We start from the raw sequence: 6,443 nt of genomic DNA on the forward strand, positions 1-6,443 counted from the left end.
TTGTGCTTATTGAAGTGCTTTTGAAAGATAAAGTCATCCCTCAAACAATAAATGTAGGCTTGTTTAACTTGCAAGAGTTTATTATGTAAATGAAAGCATGCTAAACACTATCCACCCACTTGTCTTTTCACTTAATCCAGCTTGGATGTCTCCCACGACTGTCACTTAGATCTACTTCATTCTTTTTAAAGGCTACAGAGTATACATGACGTGGATGTATGATAATTTAGTTAACCAGTCCTTAACTGATAGTCATTTAGGTTGTTCCCATTTGTCACTATTACAAAAAAAAAAAAAAAAAGTTACTGTGAACATCCCAGGTTACTTTGTCAACACAGTTCTGTATGTGAGTCAGACAGTTTGGGTCACTTAACACAGAGATTATACAGTTAAAATGTTAATAGTTTCAAACAGGCCCTCCTAAATGTGCTGATTCATACTTGTAATGGTTTGGGGACTAAATTATTTCTAGCCTTAGAGTGAATTAAATAGTGTCCTTCCCGAATTTGCATCCACCTGGAACCTCAGAATGTGACCTCAGTTGGAAATTGGATCTTTGTAGATGTAATTAGTGAAGACAAGGTAATGCTGGATTAGAGTGTGTCTCCTAAATCCTACAACTGGTGTCCTCACAGGAGGAGAGGGCCCATATATGCACAAGGGACAAGTCTGTCTCTGTGGAAGCAGAATGAAGTAATGCAGCTACAAGCCAACAACTGCCAAAACCAGCAGAAGCTAGGAAGACGCAAGGAAGTGTATTTTCCTAGAGCCTGCAGGAAGATCATGCCCCGCCAACACCCTGATTTTGGTTTCTCAGCCTCTAGACTATGAAAGACGGTATTTCTGTTTTAAGCCACCTAGTTTCTGTTACTTTATTTCTTTCTAAAGAGGTTCCATTCAAGTGAATTAAGCTAACCAGTGTTAGCTTACCTGGGAAATAATAAGTAATACTTGAATAATATTGCCAAAGCTGCCAAATCAAATCCTAAACTTTAAAAAATTTCCACTAAAAGTTTTAATTTTCTAATTGCTGTGATTGGTTCTTTTAGTAAAGTGATTTTTTAAAATTACTTTAATTATAAAAGAAAGACATTTATTGGAGTTCCCATCATGGCTCAGTGGTTAACGAATCCGACTAGGAACCATGAGGTTGTGGGTTTGATCCCTGGTCTTGCTCAGTGGGTTAGGGATCCTGCGTTGCCGCGAGCTGTGGTGTAGGTTGCAGACTTGGCTCAGATCCCGTGTTGCTGTGTCTGTGGCGTAGGCCAGTAGCTATAGCTCCAATTAGACCCCTAGCCTGGGACGCTCCATATGCCATGGGTGTGGCTCTAGAAAAGACAAAAAAAAAAAAAAAAAGACATTTATTATATAAAATGGAAAACCCAAATAAGTGAGAAAGAAGATATCAGCAAATCCTGTGATAATAATAATTTTCATGGACATTTTGATTTAGGCCCTCAGACTTTTTTGATTTATATTTTGGCTTTTTTTTTTTTTTTTTTCTTTTGTCCTTTTACGGCCGCACCTTTCTGCTGCGCCACGACGGGAACTCCTGTTTTGGCTTATTTAACATGTTTTGTAACGTTCTATTCCATGAAGGACCATGTATTTTTATAAAAGGCAAAGAAAAAACTATTGTTAAATCTTTCAGTTGAAAAAGAAAAAACCTCCCTTAGAGTTCCCGCTATTGGTGCAGTAGATTAAGAACCCGACTGAAGCAGCTCCAGTCCGCAGAGGTGCAGGTTCAGTCCCCTGCCTGGGGCAGTGGGTTAAAGGATGTGGCATAGGTAGCAGCTATGGCTTGGATTCAATTCCTGGTCCAGGAACTTCTATGTGCTGTGGGTGAAGCCATAAAATTTAAAAAATTAAAAAAACAAAAGCAAAAACCCTATGCTCTTTTCACTCTCAGACACAGTCACACCACAAAATCATGTTATTATCATGTCAGGTACATCTGACACCCTATTACCAAAGAAGCACACAGATTACATCAAATCCTATGGCTCAAAGAAAGATGATTATGAATACTGTTTGTCTGAGTATTTGAGAATGAGTGGCATCTATTGGGATTTGACCATAATGGATCTCATGGGACAACTACATAGCATGAATGGAGAAAAAATTCTGACATTAAGTCACATCAACATGAGGGTGATGGAATAAGTGCTATTATTGGACATGATCCTAAACTTTGTTTTGGGTTTTTTTGTTTTGTCTTTTTGCCTTTCCTAGGGCTGCTCCCACAGCATATGGTGGTTCCCAGGCTAGGGGTCTAATTGGAGCTGTAGCTGCCAACCTATGCCACAGCCACAGCAACGCGGGATCCGAGCCGTGTCTGGGACCTACACCACAGCTCACGGCAACCCCGGATTGTTAACCCACTGAGCAAGGCCAGGGATCGAACCCGCAACCTCATGGTTCCTAGTCAGATTTGTTAACCACTATGCCACAACTTTTGTGCATTCTTAGTGATGTCCAGATTCTTATTCTCTGTGATAGTATTAACACTATTAACATAAATAAAACTGTGGAATATGCTCAGAGTCTACAGCAAGAAGATTGCTCTTTTGCTGGAGATATTTAGGGAAAAATTGATTCAAGATTCTATTTGTGCAGTGGCAGCTTTGACTCTCTTGGGGAAGTTTGTTTCTCTTAAGATGGAAAAGTCAAGTGAATTTGTTTTATCGTGTATGAACTTCAATGGTGGATTTGGTTGTGGGCCAAGTTCTGAATCCTCTGGTGGGCAGACCTATTGTTGTACAGGCTGTCTGGCTATTACTAGTCAGTTGCATCAAGTAAATTCTGATTTACTTGGTTGATGGCTTTGTGAATGACAGCTTCTATCAGGTGGACTCAGTGGATGGCCAGAGAAGTTCCTAGCTGTGAGCTCTTCATGGTGGATGCTGGCTTCCTTAAAGATAGTTGGAAGTCTTCATAGGATTAATAGAAAGTGCACAGTTTCATCTAGTTTGTCAAGATGAAGAAACGGGAGGATTTGCAGATAGACCAGGAGAATGGATCCTGTTCATACTCTAATTCGAATTTCTGGATTGTCACTTTCTGGAGAAGAACAGCTTAAACCTGTTAGTCCTGTTTTTGCATGCCTGAAGAAATACTTCAGAGTGAATGTTGAGCTTGAACTGGTAAGCTAGATTAGATCCCTTGATGCAAAAAGTTGCTTGGTGTAGTTTTGCCATCTTGACATGCTGGTATTTGAAGTGCTTAACAAACTTAATGACTACCGTGTCATTGGGGTCTGACCATAATGGATATCATGGGATAACTGCATTGCATGAATAGAGAAGAAATTCTGACATTGGTTCAGTCATGACTATCAGCTATGTTAATATTTTGTATATGAATTGTGTTAATTGTAATAAGTTATATAATTACACATATTGTGAATTACAGACCTTTGTTGTAGCTGCATCTTTCCATCAGAATGCTGTTATTCTGAGTATATTGTTTTGTTAATGCTTCAGTATATTTGTTATTTTGTATGTCTCTGTAGCAGCAAACTTAGATGAACTCTTTAGCTGATGAAGCCTTGTGTTATACCTGATTTTCCCGTGTAGTCCTTTGATATGTTGTATATAACTACAGTTAATGTAAATTTGTCTGTCAATGAGAATGTTAACTGATAAGAATTGATGAGCCCCATATGAATTAAAAGATGAAAAAAATAAAACCCTCTGATACTTCTGCCAGATGTTCAGGTTCTGTTGCTTTCATCTAGCCCTGGCCAAGATTGTGAGGCAACCCCATGCTGCCCCCCCAGTTCCCACACTCCTCCTTACCCAGCCTGCAACTGGAGCCATACTCAGTTTCCCAGGACTGGAATTAGTCCTGCTATCCTTTCTAGGTGACAGTAATCCTGTAGAATATGCTTGCTCTCCCCTGTAGAGAATTCAGGTTTCAGCTCAGTTTGAGCAGCACTGCCTGTATCTTTCTTTTAGAGATTCACAACTACTATTAGTATTTTTTTTTTTTTTTGTCTTTTTGCTATTTCTTTGGGCCGTTCCCGCGGCATATGGAGGTTCCCAGGCTAGGGGTCGAATCGGAGCTGTAGCCATCAGCCTACGCCAGAGCCACAGCAACGCGGGATCCGAGCCACGTCTGCGACCTACACCACAGCTCACGGCAACGCCGGATCGTTAACCCACTGAGCAAGGACAGGGACCGAACCCGCAACCTCATGATTCCTAGTCGGATTCGTTAACCACTGTGCCACGACGGGAACTCCTACTATTAGTATTTTAAAGACTCTGAGAAATGCTACAGTATAGAAATATGTGTTTAATCTAATAGTTACCAAACTTCTGTGACTAAGAAAGCTGTTTTTTTTAAAAAAAAAAAAAAAAAAAAAACTCCCCCTCCCCATTTTTCTTTTATTTTTTTTCTCTTTGACTGAGCCTGCATCATGAAGTTCCTGGGCCAGATATTGAGCTCACACCACAGCAGTGACAACACCAGATCCTTAACTTGCTGAGCCACCAGAGAACTCTTCCCCTTTTTTCAGTCTACCAACATCTTGCTGAATGGGTGTTCTGAAGAACACAGCTAATCTTGGGTGGCCAGTTTAGGTTTGGACTTCATTTTGTGTTACTGCATAGAATGATTTTGCCTTGTGTCCAGCTCCAAGAAATGGACTTCAGTCTTAGTGATCTTCCTGCAGCTCTACTCTCTTGAAGCTGCAGACCAGCTTTGCCTTTTCAGGTCCCCTTCCCAAGGACATTATCCCACTTCTGATGATTGCTGTCCCTCCCATTTCATTTCCATCCTGCCTGCACCCTGTCCTTGAACTCCCACCAAGCCTGTTTGTTATGAGGCCCCAGTAATATCAAACCCCCTATGCAACTGCATGACTGAACTTGTCTTGTGAATGATCATAGTTTTCAGCTACCTTGTACTGATTACCAGGCCATCTGCACCACAGAGAGGCTGTATCCTCAGCATTCCCATCCCATCCCCCCCCCCAAAAAAAACTCATCTAATTCCAAGACTGCTTTTCCAGGGCCGCTGCTAACCCAATTGTGTTCCCTATTTTGGGAAAAAAAAAAAAGATCACTGAACAGGTGAAGTTAGGGGTGGGGGTATTGCAGACTCACAATCACCCTGCTGTGTACTATTGAAGTGTTTTATGTAGCTTACCCTATTTCCCATCATTGCCTGAGAAAACTGCAGTTAAGGTAAAAATGGTGTAGAAGGGCCCAAAGGCAGTAAGCCTTCTGAAAGGGGCGAGCCTTGCCCCCAAGCTTGTGTTCTTTCCACTCTCACATGCCGCCCCTACCACCTTCCACTTGGTGACAGTGTACCTAATTGCAGGAAATCTACTTGGGAGAGAAGGGAAATATGGTCTCTGGGTTCAGATTTGAAAATCTATAAATAAGAAATATGGTCAGCTGCTTTCCAGCTGTTAAAGTATAACAGAGAGCTGCAACTGAAACAAACTGGCTTAACAGGAGGATCCCCAATCATTCACGGTCCCCACACTCCCACCTCCACCCCCTCCACAAAACCCCCCAAAATTGCTGCTGCCACCACCAAGGAGGAAATCTATACTGTGGTGATATTTGAAAGCATCAGAAACATTCATGAATCTTGCAAACTAGGAGTGAACTTTCCCATTTCCACTGCTACTGCCTTATCTGTAACTTTTCCTACTGCCATTCTTTCCTTCCACAGTCTACACAGGAAGACGGGGAAGGGAGGAGCAGAAAAAAAGGGATGAACTTCTCGCTCTGCCAAAATCAGCTGTCTGGAATTTTCCAAGGGCTCTGAGTTGAGCAGTGGATATAGTTAGCTAGGGAGTTGATGAGCTATTGTTTTCTTTTAGGTCTCTTCTGGCTTGTCCTCTATCAGGCCTGGTATCAGCCTGAGTGGATGAAAATGGCATCAGTACAATAAATGCTATAGTTCCCTCAGTTTCCGGCCTGAACCACAACACTTTCATAGCTAAGGTTCAATCCTCCCTTCCTAGGGCTCTTGCATCCTGGTGACAGATTAATCCTTCTAAAGTCCTGATTTAACTCTATCACTCCCTGCTCAATGCCCATGCCTTTTCTGAGTTTCAACTGCCATTTTTATTATCATGTGTGTTCATATTAATTGCTATTTCATAGATTTTTTTTTTCCTTTTGGCCATGGTATGCAGCAGCTTTATATGGGATCTCAGTTCCTAGATCAGGGCAGCAGTAGTGAAAGTGCTGAGTCTTAACCACTAGACCACCAGGGAACTCTTTATATTAATTGGCACTTCAATTAAAATTACATGGATCGACCTACATAATATGGACTACACACGATATGATACTTATCACAAAAAAGTATTTTATAAGATTATAAGTAATATATTATCTCCTTTCTGTTCTTTAATATAGTTGCATTTGTATAGTAAAATACCTGAAAAAAATACATGTTTAAATGGAAACAGTATTTATTGT

At 41.0% G+C, this 6,443-nt stretch overlaps 1 pseudogene; it reads left to right on the forward strand.

The window, feature by feature from the left end:
- On the forward strand, positions 1,773-3,709 carry LOC100739618 (annotated as a pseudogene).

This window comes from Sus scrofa, chromosome 7 (genome assembly GCF_000003025.6).
Source record: "Sus scrofa isolate TJ Tabasco breed Duroc chromosome 7, Sscrofa11.1, whole genome shotgun sequence".
NCBI lineage: Eukaryota > Metazoa > Chordata > Mammalia > Artiodactyla > Suidae > Sus > Sus scrofa.